At 38.2% G+C, this 25,234-nt stretch overlaps 1 long non-coding RNA gene across 3 annotated transcripts in view; it reads left to right on the top strand.

The window, feature by feature from the left end:
• The first annotated feature begins 322 nt into the window (after window positions 1–322).
• Window positions 323–25,234, top strand: part of LOC139627420 (uncharacterized) — a 95,629-nt gene continuing 70,717 nt past the window's right edge. For all 3 annotated transcript variants that reach the window (XR_011692570.1, XR_011692568.1, XR_011692569.1), the window contains exons 1-3: window positions 323–606; window positions 961–1,021; window positions 2,365–2,479. This is a non-coding gene — a long non-coding RNA (uncharacterized lncRNA). The remainder of the gene's footprint in view (window positions 607–960; window positions 1,022–2,364; window positions 2,480–25,234) is intronic.

Consider the following 25,234-nt stretch of genomic DNA (forward strand, 5'->3'; position numbering starts at 1 on the left):
TCTGACATTAAAAGGAACTTATAGGGGCAATAAGGCAAAAGGGGAAAAACAAAAACAATAGCTAAAGGCAAAAGAAATAGGGTAAAAACAAAAAAGCAATATGGGAAAAAGCATTTTTTTTTTAATTCTTTTATTTATTCCTGCTTTATTTCCACATTTATTTTCTTATTCTTTTAAAAAGTTTTTTTTTTCGCCACTCCAATGATTTCACAGTATCATACTGTCATAGATCTTAATTTTAATTCATTTGACCTAATTAAACTGATGTTTCATATAGCCAATCAGTGGAAGAGGATGTGTTAACCAATCAGTGGACAGTACCAACCGCCCTTTGACCTTTAATGCGAACGAGAGATGGGGAGATGCTGGGAAACATAAATGAACTTAACAGCAAATGTCTTTATCTTTAGCGAAATGAAACGTTGTTATCGGAGTGTGAAGGGAGATTACAAGTTTCACCTGGTGTGGCCTGTATCGCGGTAACTAAGACAACATTAACCCTGGTAAATAACTGTTAGAAATACGTTAGCAGAAAACCAAACATTACCAATTTAGCTAAAAGTGGTGGAAGCTGTTCATCTGGAGAGGGACGCGGTCTCGGCCCTGGTGAGTGTTACTGCTGTCCCACACACTGGCCATGAATGTAACACTGTCAGTGGTAAACACCTTTGTCAGACATAAAAGTATTTTACCAGTAGGTTTACTCAGTGAAACAATAATAAATACAACATTTCTTCTTCTTCTTCTTCTTCTTCTTCTTCTTCTTCTTCTTCTTTTTCTTCTTCTTTTAAAAGAAATATTTTAAGATATTCATCAAAAATGCATCTAAATTATATACTCTTGTAGACTTCATAGTCTTCATAGTATTTATAATTTTATTTAAAAACCTTTCAGTGTAAGGTGTATTCAAATCAGTTTTCTTAAATCTTTCTAATATTCTCTGTTATTTCCCTCCCACAGTTTTTTACCCAGGGAGGGACTGTGTCAGATGTGAGATCCTTCTTTTCAAGATCTGCCCAAGGTTTGTGCCAGTCTTGCATGTCGGACTGTTTTCATTAGATCTTTCCGCGGATGTTGTGTATCAGACAGTGATGGGTTTCCTACGTTTCTGAAAGATACAATATTCAGCTTGACAAACTGAAAACAGAATGACACCTAAATAGGACATTATCGTTGTCCTTTTAATTTTCGTATACTGTGTCATGAAAATACGGTAGGAAAGCAGTTTTGAAAACACTGATTTGGGAACTGCAGGAACAGGTAATTGCTGATAGCGTTCCCAAGTGTCTCCATAAATGTCTTTTGGTTTCAAAACCAGGCAAATTAACAGGAGCTTTCCATTAACAGTCGTTAAAAGCCAAATCAACATCTTGAGATAATTATGGACATGTTTCCAAGAGCAAATTCTATAATGGTGGCTAGACAGAGTGTGTTGATAATTACATAGTGGATAATGGACAGAGGGTAGTAGCACATTGCAGGAGGTGCTGGACCCAATGGGCCATGATAATTAACCAAAATCTTAATGACACTGGGCAAAGTGATTCTCCCCCTGACTCGTATATGATAAATATTTAATGTTTCATTTCAATAATGATGGGAATGCAAAATGCCAAACCGCTAACTGTCAAACTTTTGCTGCTGTTGTCTTGTAATTAGAGGGAGCTCTGACTGTCTTAACAATTTCCCAGAGCAGCCTCTGCCAGCATTTAGCACGTTCATGAAGGAGTGCTGACAGGGAAGGGAATTGTGTGTAGAACAGACTTGGACTGCACATTGAAGAGTTTAACATTAATTCAGTACTTGGCATCCACTGTGTGTGAATCTTTATCCTTTTGACAATTAAAGAGTTACAAATCATGAACCTACTTCCAAAGAACACAATCCTTTGTGTACATATATTTCCCAGACAGTTGTCATCTGCAAATGAAAGACAAAGTTAGTGTTTTCTTTTCCCTGGAAAGAAAGCATAAGAACAATCTATTATCAAAATCCCTACTGAATTGGCTTTCTGTTACAGCTGTGGCAAGAAGGACAAATGAGTAGGCATCTTGTAGAAATGACAAAGTGAACCAGAGTGGTCTTACACAAACACATTAGTCAAGTTATTTTGACCACCTCGCTTCTGTAAGCTTGCTCTACACAGCTGAGAAATCCCAGTTCAATTTCCTTCCTGGTTGCTTTAACCCACATAGACACCAGAGGGAGCGGTGATCAATACACTGTACTTGGCCATCATTATCAAGACTTATATCCCCTTCGGCTCAGGGCCCATTAAATCAGGGGACTCCATACTTCCCGCCCAGTGTCTCACCAAGACTCTTGAATCACATTAAGTTCTGATTTACGTGTCTTTAATGACAGGTCACCCATAATTAGCTGATGCTGCAAAAATACAGCCACTGCTGGAAAGGATGACCATCTAAGGCTCAGGAAGATCTTTGCTTCAGGCCAGTCCCAGTCTGTCATTCATATCAAGGTATGGCTGACATCGCAAAAACAGCTTCCTCTTTTGGCTGTGGACACACCTCATATGTTGTGAGATACCAGAGGCAAAGAAAAGCCACACATGAGCCAGTAGCCTGAATGGATCCAAAGGAAGCAGGCATCCATTCAGGGTACCAGCTGTTGGTCTGCAGCAACGGGTGTAACTTCTCTTTCCTGAAGTATTTGTTGTCAAACAAGAAGAAGCTGATGACATCCTCCTCTCTTGTTTTGTTCACAATCCATTGGTTCCAGCCTGAGAGGCTCCCTATATCATTAGCAAAAAAATAATTTGGTTAGTTTAATGGAGTGACTTAGACTAACAAGTTGTTGCAACAAGAGTACCCTGAAGTGACTTGAGATGTATTACCACAGTAGTAGTGGCTGCTCATTAGCTCCTTGCAGTGTTATTGCAGTTAGGCTCATAAGAAACCTGCATAATATCCATGCACGGCTGTAAAAGAGAGACGGCTGATAAATTGCATAATAACCAGATTAGCAATATGTCACACTAAGCCTCTGGCAAACCGCGAGGGAATAGGGAAGATTCTACCCTCCCTGTGAGATGAGAAAGATATAAATAGAAACCTTGAAGCACAATTTGTCAAGTTACATGAGCAGAAATGCATTCCCCCTTTCCACCCCACCCTAAATATGTAACGGTCCTTTGAAGCAGATTTCATGTCAAGTCATTATGAAGATGGTGATGCATTTGTGAAAGCATTGACAAATACCTAGTTTAAAAGGTCACATTCATTTGAAAACCTCTAGTTTGTGATCTTTATTTCATAGTGTGTGACAGCAAACTTTCAGCAGCGCATTACAGGCTTTTATGACAAAGTAAATTCTGGCCATTCCAGTGTGATAATGTATTCTATTAGGCAAAATTATGTCTGCCTGTTTAAAATTATCATTTTGGCTCCGTCAAAGCCAGAAGTGAAATTGGATATTGCACTTTTGTCAAGGTCGATGGCCTGGCTGAACACTTTGGTAACTAATAAAGTTGCAGTAGTCATAAAATTTGATGAAAGGCACCCAAAACAGATTTTTTTACATCACAATGAGACTTATTTGTTTTTTATTTATATCTATACAAACAGTACATGAATAAAAGATCTTTTCAAAAGGCACATTTCAATATTTGCTAGGAACTGTATTTCTTGAAAACACAGTGAAAAGTGGTGGGGCGCAGAAAGAGCCTTTGCTGAATGAAAATGTATAAAATGAATCCCAATTACTCACATGACAATGTGTTACAGCATAGACATTTTGAACTCCGACAGCTACCCCAATACACCGATTTATTTTTTCAGCAGAGTTAGCTATCCTTAAGGAGTGCCATTGTGATGAAAAGGACATGATTCTCGATGCTTTTGAAGCCTCTTTGAGCTTAAATTTACTAAGCGTTTTGATCCTTGGATTCTGCACCTGCAGACATGAATTATTTATCAAGCAGGCACACTGGCCGGGAAGTTCAGTTTAATTGTCATCAGTTCTCTGCCTTTAATAAACTATATTTTACACAGGTATATTAAAACTGAGGAGGTTTGGTGTACAGACGAAGAGAAAATTGAATTAACCTGTATTCTACTGAAATATCAATGACAGCAAACAAAGAGTAGGGGCACCAAACAAAGAAAGGATGGAAAGTGGTGGCTGCTTGGTAAATAAACTCGAATTCAAATATGATGTTCGCTGAGCTGCTAACACATCAGCAGTAATCTTCTCAACATTGAAGGGGCAGTTATAACTATTTAGTTTTCGTTGTTCACCACAGTGGCATGGTTCTAAAGACAGTCTTCTCAGTCTTTTGTAAAGACATTCTTGGTGACCACATGATGAAACCTCCTGTCTCTGTTGATCCACTGAGTTTTCTCCTAACACCACCAACAATTTAACTTTTTGGTTTTGGTTTTGTTTTGTTAGTTTTTTTTGTTTTTTATTGACATCAGGGACACATCCATGGTGCCCTGAAGATGAATCTCATGACTCCAGTGAGGCCCTGACTTTTCCTGTAGTGCCTCCGTAGGTCAAAGTTGTCACAAATCCATATCTCAACATCTGTTACCTGGATTAGCACAACAATTTGGTCATGCATTCATGGTTCACAGAAGATGACATTTGTGGTTTTTGGTTAAACGTCTTGAGATTGTTTGAAATTTAAAGTTTAGTCATTTATGCCCCCCTGAGGATGAACTGTAATACGTTTGGTGATCCCATAACCTCTCTGCTAGCACCATCATCAGGGAAAACATTTAATTTGTCTGATACTTTGGTTTAGTTCATTCTTAGTACCAATAAGCATCTGCAAGCAATTAGGATGTGTTAACATTTAGCATGTAGCTTTAGCTAGTGCAGCCTAAGTGAGCTGCTAGCATTGCTTTAGACTTTTTCTCTTAATTGCATCGTTGGATAATATTTCGAATGCTGATTTTTCCTCCATTTTACATTTTGATTTATTTTCTGAGCTCAATGATCCACCACAGAATTTCTCCTTTTAAATTTGTACTTTGCTGACAGAATGTGTTTATATTCACAACTCCATTTGTTGATCACACAGATTACACACAGCACAAATCTAACTAAACGTGTAGTTCAAATTTTTGCTGCGCTGTCACATAAATATGGCATTTTCTGTTAACTAAAAATCTTAGACTTGGCCATAACATTTTTTTTATTTATGAATCACCTGTTTACTCTCTCTGCCGTGGTTGTGAATGTTGTGTGGTTTGCTCCCTCATGTCAGTGGAGCTGCAGCATTTCTGTTCTCTACAGGGCAAGAAATGAAAAACGTGTGTGTTCCAGTGACGTTGCAAACAAGCCAAGCCATGAATTTAGAACAGGATATTGGCTAGAGGGGAGCTGTTTGGAAAGTAATTACATCAAAGGCTGTTGTGGGAATATTTGCCGCACAAAAATTGCTGCTGATGATAAGCAAGGCCCCACAAGGCAGTAATTAGGGACTCCTGCCTTATGGCCAGTGTATTGTGGCTCTTTCTCATGCTAAATACTTTTTTTTACATTTATGAACCTGCCAACGTATAGTAGCTACAGTGAGAGCTGAAGTCTGTCGGCGTGATTACCTGTCATGCCTGTGAATGACTACCTTGCACTTACCGATGCTCTGGAACATAAGTTTAAGTATGTTGTGCCTTTTTAATCACAACATAATTTTATGTGAAACATGGATTTGTATCTTGCTCTTACCTCTGAGTGGAACTGTAGTGGTTTCTATGTTGGGAGCTTCCTGAGTGCTAACTGCCCACTTTGGCCATAACAACATTTTTGTAGTCAAGTACTGTAGTCAAGTGAAATGAGCTGAGCTGTGTGATGTCACTGCCTCCTCATCTTCTATGATGCTGTAGAGAAGTGTTAGTTGCTCAGTGCTTAATGTTCATGACCTCTTTTTGCACCTGGCCTGACTGTGTTTAGCCTGTAATGGTTGAAGAGTGTGTGTGAGTGTATCTGTCTCTCTGTGCATGAGTTGCCTCTGCAATGTGCAGCCGCGCTCCCTGAGCATATAGAGCCTGTCAGAGGGTGTTGACCTACATAGTCACTGTCGAGTCATGGATGCAGAGGTGAGTTTGACAGCCTTACATTGTGTTTTGTTGGCAAGACATGGTTGCCTCTTCTAGTTGTTTATAATTGTGCTACTCTGGTCAAGCCAATTTTCACAGAAATGGCATCACAGTGCATGACTTTTGTGTCATTACATTTGTTAGAAAAGCAGGCTGAAATTCCACCATCACCATTTCCACCATCCTCTGTTTGCCCTCACACATCATTCATGTCATTAGGTGCTGAGACAACACACAGTTGGCAATGAGAGTTTACAAATCTGAGAATTTGGCTAAGACAATTAATTTAGTGACAAGTATGCAAATTGAATTTTATTCCACAACAGAAAACTATGAATGAACACTGTCAAATTTATATAAATATTGCAACAGTTTGCAATCCTACTGCACCACTGCAGGGTTCAATAATGGCCAATCTCCTGTTCTCCTAGGAGGAAATGGTTCCTGTGTGGGAGCTAGTAAGTCCCAAAGCACAAATACTGTATGTGGCACCCAAAATATAAATGAGCAGCACCTCAAATATGTTATGTTTGATTTATGTTTAAGGCAACAATGAAACTCTTGTCATGAGTAATGTGCGCAGGACAATAGTATTGATGCATTCGGCTAAAACTACACTAACTTTTATTAAATCATGTATGTATTTCCTTATTTAATAGACAAAAAAATGTTATATTTGTGTTCATTTGCATCTGCGCACTAACTGCACTGCTGTAAATGCTGCACAAAAAGGAATACAGTCTGTTCAAGGCATTTACTTCATAAACTGACAAGCCTCTATAATAATCCCATTTGCACAACATAAGAAATGATTTTCATTATCCAGAGAAAATGGTGTCTGGAGTTTTGCTTGAAAAAAAAAAAAGTGGTGTGAGATTTTTCAGGGGGCCCAGTGTGCATTGATCCCTATATGATCTGGGTGAGAAAGATTTCAGGATATCAACTTGGAATCTGTATTGAATAGCCAAAGAGTCTGATGTGTAGGAAAACACAGGAGGTCATTTATTTGGGCACGAATGCAAGATTTCAGTTTGTAATCCTGACATTGATAGTATTTTACAGACTTGGACATAATTATCTGAATTTATATACAATAATACATTCACACAAACATTAATTTGAAATACAACCATTAATAAATAAATAGATAAATGAATTAGGACTGTTGGTAAGAATCAGAAAACAGATATATGCCAGCACAGACTTTTTGATGTGTGTGAAAATTTATATCAAAGTGAAGCCTGTTTATGCTCACTGAAGCCTCAACATTAGCTCTGTTCTCTTGCCTTTGTAAGAACAGGATATCTGCATCAACACAGGCACTAATTCATACCTAAATTTGTAACAGTTTGTGCTGCAAACTCCACCCACCTCAGTGTCAGTAGGAGAGGTAGCAGTTTTGAGTGTCTGGCTGTGTGATAATTCCCTTTGATTCTGTACTTTCTTATCAAGCCAATTTCTATTTTTGAGATAACCCATACTAATAAGTCCTAACTCTGGTGTTGCTTTCATTGCTTACTTTCTGATATGTCTCTGTCTTGGTCTGTTGATCTTGATGATGAATAATGAATAAATGCTGAATGCAAATGTGCGTATGCCAGGCCGTGACGTTAGGCTAAAGAAAAAAAGTAAAATATATATGCATATGTAATCTCCAAAGTAAAGAAGAAAAATTACAAACTTAACAGAAGAATACATAACCAAATCAAAAGGGTTGAAATTAAATCTGGTTTTGATGGGTAGCATACATCCACACCCTGAAAGTGCCACTTAGGTGGTGATACAAGCATGTGGTACATGTAGTTCTTAAATCTTTGACAAGCAAATAAATTAACATCCCTCTGCGCATCTTACTAAATGTAATAATGACTTTGCACATCTTGGCACCAGCTTTGTTCTTGAGCAAAAATAGAGGACATTTAAAAAAAAAAATTTTTTTTTTTTTAGGTTAGTATCTTCATTAATCTGCAGACTGTTGCTGCACCAACTTTTGAACATGATGAATTTTGAACGAACAATTCTGAACTAACCCTAGATGGAAAGTCAAAACCAGAAGAACTAATGATATAGAGCGTCTACCTTTTCCTATTCAGGATGAATTAGCTCGTTCCCTTTAGAGATAAACCTTGGGTTATTCATTGTGATTTGGGCATATCATAAAATCCCCATGTGACTCAGGAGTCCATTTACATGGGGTCATTTTGTCTTTTTATGTTGCAGTGGCATCTTGGGTCATGATTAGATGATGGTTTATTCAGAGGTCAATCCAGCATAGCCTATACACATAATATGTAAAGACGGCTGAATATCCAATTATACATTAATTATATTGTAATTAAATGAAACAGGACGTGTATTTTTACTGTATACTTTCTTGTGTTTGGAGGAATGCTTGTTACCTCTTCATTTTGTGGCTGTGTCTGTCTGTAGACTGACAAACAGTAGGTGGATCTTATTATTTTTTGTAGTTATTGCCATCACGATGATTGATTATATTTGATATTTTTGTAATTTACTTTACTTTTACTTTTCCACTAGACTAATTTCATTATTGACCTCAGCCAAAAGAGTGTTGAAAACATTACTCAGACGGTACAGACTTTGATGTCCAAGGAAAGACGTGCTTGTAGGACAGAATACTGAGTCTGTGAATCTAGCTAAGTAAAAATAGGATTGAATTTAAGAAAATGGTTTGTTCATTTGTATCAAAATAGAAATAATGAAAAATTAAATTAGAATTATTTTGGTGTGTTTGGAAATAATTTTGAATTTCACAGTTGGTGACCGTAAGGTTAATATCAAAAGAGATATTCATTCCAATTCTATTTTGATGTGACAGAAGGAAATTAAAATGTGCCTTATTATTTAACAAAGAGCTTTTATTTTTATTTAGTGCGCAGTAATGTGTGTTTACAATTTCTGTGTGTGTGTGTGTGCGCTCTCATGTGTACCAGAATAATATCCGTGTATATGTGGGAGTAGAATTGGGATCTGTGTACAGAAGCAGATGTTTTCTCAGGGGGTGTGTGGCGCGTTCAGCAGTGTTTGGAAAAGGATGCACGCTGTGCTCACTGTAATTGGTGCATGTGTTAAAGCCAATCCTTGCTGCGGTCCCTCATGCAGTTTGTTATCCTGCATCCCCACCTTCTTCTCAGCGGACTGGAATCCAGGTCGTTGGCTCTGCAGACATTGAAACTTGCCCATGGTGACTGAAGAGAGTGCAAGAAGACAGATTACACACACACACACACACACACACACACACACTCAAAGACACTGATATTCCCAAAGCAGTCGCTCCTAGTGAGCTCATCCTCTGTTGCTTCTGTGTAAGTGTATGTTGATCACATTGGTGTTTGATTCTTGATCCCAGGAGTTAAATGGTCTTGTGAGGATTTCACGAACATTTTCTAGAATGAGATGAGAGCACACATTTATGTCACAGTCTCACTCCAGCTGAAGAGTTACAGTCAAGCAGAGCAAATGGCACAACTTACTATCATTTGTTTTGAGCATGTAGAAAAGGCATGGATTTAAACAGACCCTGCTGAGTTTTCTTCTGGTTGTCACCATATTTAGTGTTTAGCTTTTGGTTGTTATAATTGTAGAAACTTGTCATCTTGCTGTTTACTGGTCACACTGCACACTACATTCCTGAGTCAGTTGCCATTCCTATAGCCAGATGACCCTGCAGTTGAAGGGAAGCTGGACTGTAAATGGTGTTCCCCATTCTGCTAGAGAATTGCTGAGTTAACCAAGCTATTTTAGTTGCTCTAACTTTATAAAATATAGATTGAAATACAGTGTATAGGCCAGAATAATAGTATCCTCATATTGGAAGCTACTTGAACAGTGAGTATCTGTAGATGTATCTGTAAAATAAATGCCCTAAGAATTTAACATTGCACATTATTTTTATAATGCATCAGTGTGTCAAAAATCACATTGAACCGTACATGGAAATGCTCTCTTTTAAGAACTGTTGGTTACTTTTGGTGATAGCGATAAGGTGCTGATCTTTACCCAAAAGCTGTAAGAAGATCTGACTGTTAGGGACAGTAATCATATACACAAACACATAAATAGACAATGAGCAGATGTACAGCAGATAAAGGCCATGCAATTGCTTTACAAATCATGTTATTGTGCTGGCTCTAGGACTGCACTACAAATGAATATGGATGTGGACAACATAATGAAAAGGAGAGAGAGATTTGGAAAAAGAATGGGGCCATAGCGTGAATATGAATGAACAAAACATAAAAACATTATATGCAGTACAGTCATAAGAAGCCTAAGTTCAGTGTAAATTCACAGCAATGGGATCTCATAAAAGTCTGCCTTTATTTTGATATCCCAAAACTCCAATAGCTTATCCTCACTGTGTGAATGTCCCACAGTAAATGACAAATTAATGTGGGATGATGATGATGATGATGATGGTGGAACATTTCTCCTGGAAAAAAAGGATAAAACAATCAACATCAGAACAGCAGTCATATGGTACAGTGTGAGACACGACACAAACAATGGCTGTCTCCCTTATATTGATTTGCCACTGCTAATGATCAGCAAGAAATCTTTCATAACAGCTACTGATATTCCACAAGAGATTTATATAATGCCCATATTCCCTATGTTTTTCACTGAGGCTCCGGCAGCTGGCTGGTCATGATGCTCCCTCTGTGCTTGTCAGATTATAGGCAGCCTAGACCCTGGAACCAGGAGACTATTTTTAGATGGCTAATAAGAATTCATTTAAGGCAGCGTCTTCACTTGAAACAATATGTTTCATGAACATGCCAGAAAAATGGGGAGAAAAGTGAGCAATATGATTAATTACCTACAAGTCTTTGTTGACTGTATAGATAAAATTAGAATAATTGAAAAAATGGATGTGGTTAATCTTTTACTCGTAACCACATGTGAAACATTAATGGCTTGCTGTGGTTTTCAATCATGTCACACTTGAGCTACAGCAACTGTGTCTGTTATATCAAATAAATATTTCAAGCTTCAACATGATATGGCCCTCTTCCTCCTTGTCGCCTCTCCAAGGCAGCTCTTTGATACTAGAGTTCTCTTCGCTCGGAGACGTCATGATCTCTCTCTGACCCAAAAGCACTATCTAGACACGCTGCAGTTTCACACTCTGCGGCCAGCTGTCATATGTAGTCCAATAAAACATATCTGAGCATGCAATATTTATCGCAATATCCACAAAGGCGCCTCCATAGACACAACTGTTGCAAACTGCTCTAATGCTTTCACAATAAACCGACGCCGTTTATAACAGACCTTACTACTACACAGATGAAGAGGTTATTCTTAAGCCAACTGAACTCACATAATTAATTATATCTAACTGCATTCAGATTTTGTTTTGGTACAGATTCAGTAAAAATGACATGTGAAGAGGCAATTGCACAATGCAGTTTATTTTGCATTAAATTAGACTTGTTATGCTTGAAAGGCTAAATATCCAACCATGACTGTAATTGTTACTGTAGTGATTGTTAGGCTGTCTTTTAAAGCGGTTTTGTATGTGACTACACAAAAAAATCAACATCAACAATGAAATTATAAGTGACATCACTGCTTTAGTTTCATTGTAGACTGGTGTCACCAGCTTTTAATGAACATTCCTGTTGAGAACTGAAGAATTTTCCCTTTGAAGTAGGAGCGGTACCAGATGATGCTGGTATACAATTCCTGCCCTGTTGTAAATGAAAGTTGTGAGAACAACACAGTGATTTAAAATGACCATAAATACGAGCTCATCATAGTCACCAGTAAAACAGCCGGTGGGAAGCAAGTAACCATTACTTACTTGGTAATTTATTCAGTATTTAATTGTACCAATGCAATGGGTTTGTGCAACACCACCTACTGCATTAGAGCGGAACACATTTGTTGCTTTCATATGCCTCATCTGCTACATCGTTCAAGTGGTGCAGGCCCTGATGGTGTCCTGCGTGAAGGCAACATTTTCTGGCAACGTTAGAACAGTTTTGCTTAGTTCACAGGAGAGATATGTGTTTTCCTCCCTGCTTCTCTCACTAGTTTGAAGGTTTGAAGGGGCTTTGTCGGAAGAAGGTGACACATGTACTTCCGTGCGCCAGTCGGGATTTTGCAGCATTTAAATCTGAAATGATGAATGAATCTGAATGACAGTTGATTGTACATTGTTTGCTTAAGTTGTCAGGCCACTGTCAATCACATCTGATTTAACCATGCCCACACAGTCCTGATGATATTATTTATTATATATTAGATTATTATTTTTTGATTTTATTATTTAGTATATTATTATTTAGTATATTAGAAGATCAGCCACATGGTTTACAGAAAGTTGATTGGTAGGATCAACGGCACTGTTTGAATAAATGATCAGCAGTGACTGAACATTGCATTTTTTGCCTATTTTTTCAGAATGCTGAAGTAAACAGAGTTGTCATTGTTGGTTACTTTGATATTAAAGGTGACAAGAGCTGAGGTGTCAGCAGCTGTTAAGTCGTAAGTACAAAACTTGTCATCGTGTCAGTCTAATTGTCACGTGCAGCTTGAACAGTGAACACCAGATATAGTAACAGACACAGAGACAATGAAAAGAGAAAAATGAATTAATAGAGTGAGGGAGATACAGTAGATGATCAGAAGTTGATCAGAATATGAAGAACAAGGAAGTCAAAATTAAGATGCATTTAAGTTAATAAACAAGAAAGCAAAAATAAATGTGTGACATTCCTGCCACAGAAAATGGCTCCTTGTCTGTTACTTTGATTACCATGGTTAGGGGAAGACGTCTCAGTAACTCATTGCTGACCTCTGAAGCTTCACTGATGATGGCTCTTAACTTTTATATCTGATTAAACATGCAATAGCACAGAAGCCATATTGGAACAATAGCTAATGTGGTACATTCATCAGTTCTGAGGCAATTATAGCAACTACTAGGGTATGCCTATGTTATTGCAATGAAAATTAGAATGGCAACCACACACTGGAATTAAAGCTCACTCGGGAGACGGCCGTTATCTGTAACATTACGGCCATCTTGTTCAAAAAAAGTCCCCAATGAAGTCTGTTTCACAAGGGAGCTTAAATTCCAGTGTTCATATGGCCATCTCAGATTAGCATGTTTGCAATGAGTAGCAAAAGAAACCCCAGGTTAAAATGAAACAAAAAATGCCCTTAAACTGACATGGATGATCTTAACTGTTTTATTAACAGAGTTGGCTGTAGTTATGCTGCATTTAGTTGTCATGGAAAAATAATAGAAAGCGTTATAGATGCATGTATATTGTTGGCATGTGAAAGATTTGTTGGTACGAAGATAGAGGTGGAATAAAACTCCATACATATTGACAGATTCATGATTTAAAACAACAACAATATAATCTATAGTTTAGTAATAGTTTCACTCAAAGCCTTTGTACTTATTGTAACGACAATCTGGATGTGGGATCTGAGATTGAGCGCTAAGGCAGTTGGCGTATCTCATAAATGCACAGCAGCTACAGGAAGGCAAAATGGCCAAGATACAATAACAGTTGCCACATTTCAGATGAATAGCTTCAGTGCATTATAGTAAATCACTAATGAGATATCAGTTCTAAAATGATTATAACACAGCTGTCCTGAATGATTTTCATCTGTCTTCCCACTTTTTTTTTTTTTCAGGGGGGAATCAAGACATGACGATGTCACTACTTCCCCTTGAAGTGCTTTAACACTACTTGGATGGCTAGCTGTCATGCTTGTGTGAACCAGCCTTCAGGAAATGTAGCTGTGGAGAAAAAAATATCTATGAGGGGTTGTGAACGAGAGAGTGGTTGCCATGGTTATGCCGGGGCAGACAGGCCGGGAGAGCTGGATGTTGGTTTTATGGGCCACAGGACGTCAGATGGGGTGTGGAGTAGCCAGGGTGGTAATGAGCATTGTGAGGTGTGTTGATGAGCCAGCTGATGGGCCTTGGTGCTACACCCTGGAATTTTATGCCTGGGAATTTTACATGACCTCCGTCCCTTAAATCCCATGAATAACCCTGTTCAAAATGCAGGCCAGGGTTGCATCCCCTTAGTGCAGAATTTACAGGCTCCTCTTCATATGCAGATGAGTGTGTTTAATTGTTGCAGTACCTACTTGCCAGTGTATGAGAGGAAAGAGGAAATGCATCCCAAGATGTGTATTCAAATGAAATATTCAAGGCTTCTAATGAAATATTCTGTCAGTTTGGAGTTTCTATGGGTGACTCCTCCAGTGGAACCACTTTCAAGAGAAGAGAGGCAGGCTGCTTTAATGAGCCTCTGGGCAGTTTCAGCCAGCCCTCTAAACTCTGCCGGTTTGTTTAGTGGCCTTTATATTTTGGCTTTTCATGGCACGATTATGGACCAGACATCGCATTAATAGCTTGTTGAAAACCTGCGCGCCCCATCTCTGTCTTGACAATACGCAGGATGAACATCTGACATTTTTGAAGTCTGCTTCCCTGTCTTGATCTGTATTTCTGATATGGTCAATCATGAGGATAATCATGTCTTGTCGGCATCGTATATATTGCATTTAGTCTCTGAAACATATTTTCAATTAATAGTAATAGGAGATTGGTACCCCATCAAGTTTGATAAAAAATGGGCAATTTTAATCTTACAGTGTTTATGTTTTTTTTTTTTTTTTTTTTTTTTTTTTAACATTTTACTAATGGGCATATCCAGATTGCTTAATTAGAGACACACTGGATATGTTAATTATGCCAAGAGGCAAGCAGCTGGAGTGTTAAATTACTTGACAATGCAGTGGCTCATCTACTGAAAACATTTTAAAGGTTTGAAATGTAATCACAAGGGTACAGGGACTTTAGATAACAGTGGCCTTGATTGAATCCTGAGGTGATACTACAGGCAGGGAGAGGAATTTTATACTCAAGGGACGTGCTTATCAATGTTGGCTATGAAACATCTCCTGTTGAGCTTTAAAAGAATTTTTAGTGGGTGTATGTAAGGAAGCAATGGAACTTTTGATTATGCAACGCATTCAAAACTCTTTGTTAAAAAATGAACTGATGCTACGTTCCCCTCAGAACTATTACACTCAGTAAATCAGCATGTAATCACCAATTTACTTGCTTTCACTCTGAGAAATGTTGTTTTATTTTGCAGGCACGTTGTTAAATTATAAAGACCTTTTTCTGTGCACTGCATGTAGCAAGGAGGCTGCAAGAGCCTCTAGATTTATCCCAGTGAGTTCTACAGGGAGTTGATCAGAAAAAAAAACTGCATAGTACATTCACAGCCACTAAATATTTAAGTCTTAAGAATATTTATGTAGATTCTGTCTTGAAGTTGAGAATTATGGGTAAATGTGAGTGTATGACTTTCAGCTCTGATTTGATCAAACTAGCGCAAAAACTTACTTGCTGGGTGTTCTTGCTGCTGTTGCTTTTTTTTTAAAATCCTAAATCAAAAATAGAATAGTATATTTGCTTTTTGTATTTTTTATTTTAATCCCTGACACAAAGCAGACAATCTTAAATGAACATGAATCACACAACTGAAAATGAACACATATGCGAAATCTGCTGAAACAGCAAAAGACAGGTGGGACAGCTACTTCCTCAGTCCTTTTGTGTTTATCTCTCTCTGGAGCTCAGTGCCACTGGCTACCGACAGTCTGTTAGGGATCTGTGCTGCTGCACCCTGTCATACTGAACCACAGGAGTTTTATTCAGACAGCTTCAAGTTTTGGATTTTAAACAGTTTTGAAATGGTGTTGGTGACCCTGACTGAGTTATTGACAAAGGATAATTACATAAATTAAAGGTAGAAAGTTGAGCTGAACTTCGAATATTGATAATCCTGAATATTTGGCACTGCATCAATCTTTCTATTGGAGCTGTGAACTAGCAAGGCCATCAAACTAGCCCGATTATTAATTAACTAATTGGGTGCATATTAGTCTGTATTCATCATTATACGCATTGTAATCATTTTATTTTAGGCTGTTAATATTACAAATAATTCTATCTGCTATGGGTGATCTCCGCCAACCCTCCTTGATAGCTGTTGTTTTGCAAAATGTAATTAACACTACTGTTAGAAATAAGTAGGCTACATCAGTCAGAGGCTCTACAGCTACAGTGCAGTGGCCGACCTGCCTTCTTACTCAGGCTGCAGGCCTTGCATGGTACCGCACAGTGTTTGATACTTTCTCACACTGTCCCTGATCAGAATTATCTTTAATTGTCTTATGTGTGACAGCAAGTGTATCACTGAGATGCTCTCATTTATAAAAACACATTGTATTTTCCAGTGTCTTCAATAGCAACAATTCAACCAAAGACGTTTGTCACATATCTGACAATCCAGTCACTGAATCCCACGTTGCGATCTAAAATAACGTGCGTGGTACCCATAAACATCAAATCACTGTCTGGGATGAATTCTGAAATAAATGATGGCTGGCATGTTTTGGAGAGACGGGTGATGAGGCCCGGGCTCAAAGAAAATTAATGAATAGAAAAACAGGTTTCAGAATGCTTTGTGTTCTGGCCTGATTTTTGTCTAATTTTACTTGGGGAAATAAGCAAACAAACAAAAAATGACACAAAAACCTATAGAATTCAACAGTAATGTGTACTGTGGTTTATTTCATCTTCATTTGTTTGGAGTCTAAACATGGTTGAATCAGTAATACAATATGTTTCTATAAGTAACATAGAACCTAATTAATCGATGCAGAAAAGAACCAAATTCTATTTATAATGCAATGTAATTAGCCTAAGAGTGAAGTTATGGATACTAACGTGGGGTGTTTAATGAAGATGATTTAATGGGACTATTTAAAAAAATAAAAATTACAACAATAAATAATGCAATGCACACCCTGCTTTTAATCCTAAAATTATTGAAAGTTATCCCAGAGATAGTTGAATTTCACAGCTGAGGAAGACAGGGGGGAAAAGTTTAAATGTGACATTTGGTCAAATGTTCCTTCATATTAAATAAGCATTAGCTTTTTCTGTTTGATTTTAACTGGAGTCATTGTTTCGTCCACAGGAATAAAATGAACAGAGATGCTGAGTGAAAATATTTAAAAAAAAAATCAATTATAAAAGTCACAGTGCCATGTGTCTCATTTTGTTGTGCCCTTCTTGCCAATATACAACATCACTGGGAGCTGAGATGTAGCAATAGTTGTTTGAGAGTGGCTGCACAATGTTTCCTTATTTATTTTTGGTCTCTCTCCCTTGTGTTCGCCATCTTTGAAGTGTAACTGCTCCTCTCCAATATTCAAGCCCTCCTTCTTTGCCTTAATAGGACCAGTGGTGTAGCAGATGGAGCTTTACAATGAAGCGTGTGTGGAAAATTAATAGTCCTGAGGTGCAGAGTGTTGCATGATGCTTTTATAAGTTAACAAATATTTAATGTGTCCTTCTGAGAAGAGAAAATACATGAATAATGCATGTATACCAACTAGTGTGTTATGCTAGCTGGATAGTTGAAGTGTAACTGCAGTCAGTGGTAACATTATCAAACCTTTTTCCTCTCAGCTTTGTGTGATGGAAACTTCTGTTAATAGCTGAGTGCTGTAAACCAGGTCATCAACAATATGCTGAATAATGTAAGTGAAGCACAGACACATCAAAAACTGTGTTTTGTATGTACTGTCAGCATATGTGTATATGTAATTGTTTTTGTATGTGTGTGTCAGTTCTGTTTAATACATATGAATTACAAGTGCTGCATATTTTATATTTTGTGGCATACACTGCTTACAATATATTTAACAATAGCTGACGATCACTGTCCCCACAATCTTCCATTTAAGATGACAACATGCTGTCAGCAAAACTTTGAGACAAATGAATTGTGTAAAGTCCTGCTGTTCGTTGTCCTACATGAAGCTTTTCCTGCATTTGAGTACGGCAAAACTTGGCAAAACTTGGCAAAACTTGGCAAAACTTGGCTTTATCTTTGGTCCTGAACTTGAACTATGAGAGGCAATTTTTTTTATTGTGACAGTTGTTTAATAATGTACTATCCGAATGTGCGGATTTCTTTGGATTGTGGACGACTTTTTCAATTGGTTCCTGCCAAGATGTCCTAACTCCCTGTTCCTCCAGTTTGGTGGACTTTTATTTCAGCTGGATTTTGCCCAAATCCTGAGCACACTTTATGAGACAGAGCCTAGGCCACGGTGATTAAAAACCCTAGGATCCAAAAAAAGGAAAAACGGATATATGAAAGCTGCCTTCATCTCTCTGATAATTCATTGTATCTAAGTATAACACAACTTCCCTGATGATTTCAGCATCTGTTTTACTCCTCACCTGACCTCTTATTCCTTCATTTTACTCAGTGCTATCTCAGGTGCACCCACCTCAGCATCCCAGCGGAGGAGATATACAGTAGATGCTGCATTGGAATGAAGACTTCTATTTGACATTGATGCACCTTTTGTGGTATTATATGCGAATTGACTGGGATGAAGGCAGAGGCCGTTTGATGTGCAAATGATGATTTTGGGGCACTGCAAATGTGCACACCACTGCTTTTCTGTTAATTGCCTTCCCTATGGAGTCAAGAAACTTTATTAGAGGAAGAATGAATGTGAGCATAAAGAGAAGGGGTTCCAGCTTATGATCATGGTTTGAACCAGTGGAGGTCTTTGTGTATTCAGCATCACAACACTGAATATAATCATGGTCTACGATCATAGACCCCGGAGTGCTCCACATTTTTATGCCAAGCAGTGCCCTAAGTCTGGCAGTGATACAGGAATCAGTTTTCAAATGGAAACTGAACTGCAAATTGCAACACTACAGTCATTTTTGATGGAGGATGTAAACGGTCAGAGTGAATATAGCCAAGGTTAAAAGAAACGCAAGATGTCTGTGGCAATAATCTTCATTGCGCTGCTCTAAACTGTAATCTATGTGTCAGGATCAGACACAGGCTACCTCACTTTATTGATTCACTTGGTACTCGCACTAAAACTATAATAACTGGGTGTTATTACACTGTGTGGCCTTATCAAGTATCACTATTCCAGGTAAAGGTCAGCCCAGGAAAAGAGTTTACAGTAGCTACATATCAATGTACACTGCACCAGTGAGCAGATAAGCTATACACACTAACCAGCATGTTTTTATTGTTTTTTTTTAAATGGGTTAAAATGCATTACTTTGTCAAATCTACTTGCTTTGAATTGCTGAATGAGCCTTTGATCAGCCATAGATGGTGTATTATCAAAGACAAAGATTATATCACTTGCATAATGCATTACCAGTTGTAGTCAACCAGCTGTCAAACACATTGCATTGCAGAGAGGCTGGCGCATCCCATGTGTGCACCAACCACAGCTTCACAGGCAACAACCACTCGCAGCCTTTCTGATGCTGCTTTGGAGGCAAGAGAGAGCATGAACTCTCAGCGCACACAAATCAGAAACGCATAGAAAGACGTATCGACAGCTGGATGAGCAACACTTCTCATGAAGAAGCCCTATTCATTAAGACTATTTTTCCTTGCGTGATCTAAAAGCAAACTTTTTGTCAGGCTCAAATGATGTTGGAGTTTTCCAATTGTTCCATGTCAGAGGTGTATCAAGAGTTTCTTGGACATAATGGCTTGTTTTAGTCTTACATGACATGGTGACGTTAGCCTTTCAATAGACCAGCATGTGCCTTCTGAGTCGTGTCTAGTAAAGAGACCTTTCTCAGTGGACATTTGAACTGCGTACCATTGAGGTGCTCTAGTGCCGTGTCTCAGCATGCTGTGTCACAAGCTTACTGGCACACCTGGGGCCAGATGCATTAGTGATATGTACACACAAAACCAATGTGTTCACTATTTCCAGCACATGAACTGGCATTTATGAACATAGAATGTGTGGTGAGACTGTGCACACCTCACGCTGTAAAACCCGAACATCCACTGATGAAGCTGTGTTTCTTTTTTGTTGTTCTTTTCTGTCCCATGCCTGATAGCTTGTGGCAGGGGCATTTTTTTGTATGTAAATTGATGCTTTAAGGGAGTGTCTTCATCCATTTATGGCTAATTGTGGGAATGGAAACCAGGCTCGTGTACATGTGCGCAATTTACCAATGAGTTAGATTTATAAAACAGAATCGTGTCTAAGCACACCTTTATAATTCTGATGAAAAGAATGCTATGCATATTTCTGGTGTTGTGCGTACACATAGTTTTAGTCATGAATCTACACAGAGTTTTATGCATCTGGGACCTGGAGTGGAGCTGAGCTGTCAATAATATTATAGTGACACTTCTTCTTCTGCTATAACGTCAAATTGTCAGCAGTGAGAAATGCTTATTGAATTTGTCACAGGTGGATTTCACTCAAGTTTTAGAGAGATGGATGATCAAGGAAGTTAATCTTAAGACATTGTACTTGATATGATACTGAATTTACATGGATTAATGTGGATGGATTAATATAATTCTTCAAGTACAGGGTCTACAAGAGATTAATTACTTTTTTAAGGATTAGGCTGGCATTATTCTGAATTTTTGGTATTGTCAGCCAATCCCATGAAAAGACCAACAATTTCTTAGTCCGTCTCTCAGTACTTTTGACTTATCTGATGTGTTTGTGGCGCTCAGCCCCAAGCGCATCCATTCCTACTTGAGAATGGATGTGCTATTAAAGGCCCTACATATCATCTTTACAGTCACGGTGGTTTCACTTATTTTGACTTGTTAAAAACTGAGCTTAACTGCACCTGTATGGAAGTTACGTCTTTGTCCTTCTTATAGGTTCATTGTGTTCATTGACCTCATGTAATTTCCAGCAACACTCCACCCAACTTCCACCTCAGTAGAGATCTAATGAGCACAAACAAATGAAAACACCTGCGTGGGTGTGCAAGGCATTTTAAAATGGGTCACAGATGTGTAGTTCATTTTTTTTTAGTTAGTTTATGTCCTAATACAGCTGGGCATTGCAGCTTTTAACTAATATTTTCAGCAGTAAATCAATACATCTGTGTTGTAGTATTTACAGCACCAGTTTGGGATTTGGAAGACTGACTCAAGGTAAACTACACTGTGGCTCATTTATGACTTTTCAGTACTTTTTTTTAAGGTCCATAGTACAGAACAATAATATACAACGGGATTTGACTACACAGGCAATACATGTTAATCAGATCACTTCATTGTTGGTTTTTGTCCTCTGGGATTCAGCAGCATAAAGAAAAATTGAAGAATATCGCCATTCTTATCCTTTAAGAGCTGCATCATGGCTTCATGTTCAGTATGGGTCAATTCTCATTCTCTAGTCATACAGTACTAGTGCTATAATGTGCTCAATGTACATTAGAGGAAGCCTTGAAAGTCCATGAGTTGTTTTGACTGTTACTGCACCGGCAGCAGATTGTCTGATAGGAACACAGCCAACTTGTGAATTCTCAGCGGCGTTCTTGCGGTGTTTTTGCAGTGTGCTGTTGGTCTGCTATTCCAGCACCACTGCCTTCCACTTTCTCACTGCAGGGAGATTTTTATTTGCTTGCCTCCTCAACAGCATTTGCAAGACAACAGCTCTGTTTGTGTGTTTGTTTAGTAGTCATTATACGTGAGATTCACGTATTGTCTCATAACCTCATAAGAACATTTTATTGATCTGTAGCAGTTTGGTTTACATGAATTCAGCTGTGGTGAGCACTCAGTCTGTTGGTGTTTAAGATGTAATGCATATTATCAGGAGATAATTTAAATATGTACATTTGCAAAATGAGTCTACTGTCTCCTGAATGTTGAGAAATCCAATGCATCACAGGCCAAGCTGCTCTGTACTGAGGAGCTGAATCATTTGCTCTCTTAGCACGCCCACAGCTGCCTGTAGATAGGGCTTTGTCTTGTGTTTTAAGCAGATATTTGACACAAAGATGGGTGTTGTCTGTGCCTTAGAGGAGTGAGCAGTAAAAGGAATGCAGTTAAAATTCCCAAGGTTGACTAAGGACAGATAAGAGCCACAAATTTATTATAATTAAGCGAGCTGCCCCTGCCTCTCAAGCTGTTGTACTATCTACTTCAGCTGAAAAAAATGGACCAGAACAGCAGAGGAAGGTAGGGGATAATAATATAAATATTGGTCAATAAGGGCAAATATCAGGGCTAAACTTAGCAATTGCTTTCACGTCATACCTTCAATTGGACATATACACACACACACATATATAACTTACAGCTGGATGATACAGTAACATGCAGATTTCCATTTAGGTAAATACTCATTTTGAGTTGGCTTCACAACTTCACAACAAAATGCTCCTAGTTTTCTATTCAAACTTCCTTGTTATGGCCTCTGTGCTGGTGACACCCACAGCTGGAGGTATCATGTTTTTGGGTTGTCCATCTGTGCATCCATCCATCCATCAATCCGTCCCTCCATCCTTCAGTCCGTCAGTCCCATTCCCATGAATGTGATTTGGCAAATTTGGCACATAGTTTAACATGTATAACCACACATAACCGATGCTTGCAGCACTGTCTGTCACTGAAGCGCTGCTTGTTGTGTGTAGGTGCTGCACTGTGGTTAAACAGACAGACAGAAAACTTAGTTTGGTTTCTTTCATTAAATGAGCCCAACTCCTATTCCACGGTAGCCCTAGATGTGTGTTTGTGAGCAACTGCGTTTGGGTGTAGGTGTGTATACACATCCAGTGACAACTTCCAGAAAGAAAGGTGTCTATGAGGGCTGCCCCTGCAGCATGGTGGGCTTGGTGATTAATCATGGTGCAGTGCAGGAGGGGCTGCAGAGTGATTAATTGAACTGAAGACCTCATCTGCAATGTTTTGATGAAAATGAAGAGAGGAAGAAGGGTTGTATGTGTTGGGGGGCGGGGAGGCAGGTACTTAAATGAAGCTAGAAGGCAAACAAACGAGCCAGGTTGGTTGTATGCGTTGGTGTACAGAAGGTGTGCCTATATAGATGGTGACTCTTACTCTCTGCTTCCCAGTTTCTCACATGAAAACTCAACATTGACAAAACCACAGAAAGATACAAATATCTTCTCTTCACCGATGCACAAATTATTCAACCTTGCCAAGCACAACACTACAGTTTACAGTCAGGCTTTTGATAAAGTTTAATTTAACCTTGCCTGAGGGGAATGACATTGTGCTCCAGTAAGTTTATCTTACTGTGTTCTACTACTTCCTTGAGTCATGCACATCTAAGAAATGGATCCAAAAAAAAAAAACCCAACAAAACAAACAAACATAGCAAACATCGGAGATACACCTTGAGACAGACCATGAACACAGCCTTTTCAGATGAGCTGCAATTATCACTCAGCATGTGAAAGGTTGAATTGTGCTCAAGAGGAAAGTCACTCTACTGCGTTTGCCTGATTGAAAATCATTTCTCATAAACACTGCAATCACCTTTATAGTCTCCCCTAGACAGTATGAGCCCCAGGGGCTGTAATAAACACCCAGGGGAATACGAGGTGACAAGCAGTTGGCGTTTTGTGAGAGAAGTGATAGCCGACTTTGTCATGAATGTATTTCCTTCAATTGACATTAAAGATTGAAGGATCTAATTAGTATGTGAGCTGCAGTGTGTAGGTTGGTCTACAGTATATCAAAACACATTTTTCAAACAGGCAGAATTTTCTGCTTCTTCAACCACTAAATTGTTCTTTTGAACACTGATGAGTGTATGTTATATACTTGGATGTAGATAGATTGTAGTTTGCAGCAGAATGAAATGTACAATTTCTCCCCACCATCTTCTACTTTCACTCCTGCAGAAGTTAAGGGCTACAAAAATAATCTGTGACTCAGTGCATGCGCAGGAACCAGTATTCAGGGGGGATTGCTGTGTTTTTTTTTGTTTTTTTTCTGTAAAATATTCCATTAGGGCATGTTGTTTACAGTCTGAATTAATTTATTAATTTATTCAATATATTTACTGCAGGTGATTATGCTGTAGAACAGTGCTTTAGACAAGACGGTGCTAACATGTTTTTGACTGTGTGATATGTGACGGATTTAGCGCAATAAGTATATAAAACAACAAGGCAGTAATGGACCAGGCTGAGATGTAAGATTGAATCACCTGCTGTGAGGCTGGTATATGGAAATAAACTGTTCAAGTGTTCCTGCTTGAATGTGAGTACAATAGTTTTTCACAATAAGGTTGGATTAATTCAGTGGAACATGAATCAAAACAAGATACTCTGCAGACTAAGATGAACTATGAACTTGGAGCATGGTAAAATGGCCCTAACAGCTGCCATTCATCAGTATAAATGCATGCGCCTGCAAATGCTTTGCCCATACAAGAAAAACCCATTGACAAAAGGTAGAACTGGGTTTTGAAAATTAAACTCAGACTTTGATGGACACTCACATTACTTAAAGATAAGAAATATGATTTTTTTTGTTGCACATTTAAACCTGCAAGAAGCATAACTGTTGTGTTGACCTGTGAAACAACAACCAACTGCAAAAAAACCATCAAGAAAATCTATGGGTTGACAGCTACTGTGTGGTATTTCATTCAGAAGATTGTTAGTGGCCACTGTTCATAACATCAGGACCTAGGCACTGGAATGAAATACATCCATTATCAATGTTATTTGTCATTCCTTAAAGTTTTTCTCCCTGAATCTCTACAGACTAGATTAGGTTGCAGACACATTTATTAAACTAAAAAAAAAGAGTAAAATAAAGAGACCTCTATGTACCCCGAAAAGTGACTGATACAAAAATTTTAAATCTAGACTCAAGATTAAATCAAGACTCCTCAAAATATAGAAACACAAAATAAAAATAACAAATTATCACTAAGTTAAATAAATGCACTGCATTTCCTGCGTTTGCCTCACATTAAAAGACTACAGATGATTCACCAGTTAAATGTTTGTAATTTGAAGCAACATCATTCTATCTAATGAGATAAAGTTGGATTTTTTACAGTAACTTATTACATAGAGAGGTAAGCACAGAATATAAATACATTAAATTAAATGCATTAATGTTGAAAAAAATGCCACCCATGAATATTCTCAAAAATGTAATTTAATATAATGGGAATCTAAATGGTTGTAAATATAAGATTCTTCAGTATTATGCTTTCATTAACTAACAGTAATTTCCACAAATTGAAAGCAGTAGAGTGTACTTATTTTATCCATTAATGAG

Source organism: Trachinotus anak, unplaced genomic scaffold (genome assembly GCF_046630095.1).
Source record: "Trachinotus anak isolate AG129_WGS33_773 ecotype Australia unplaced genomic scaffold, CSIRO_AGI_Tana_v1 ptg000011l, whole genome shotgun sequence".
Lineage (NCBI taxonomy): Eukaryota > Metazoa > Chordata > Actinopteri > Carangiformes > Carangidae > Trachinotus > Trachinotus anak.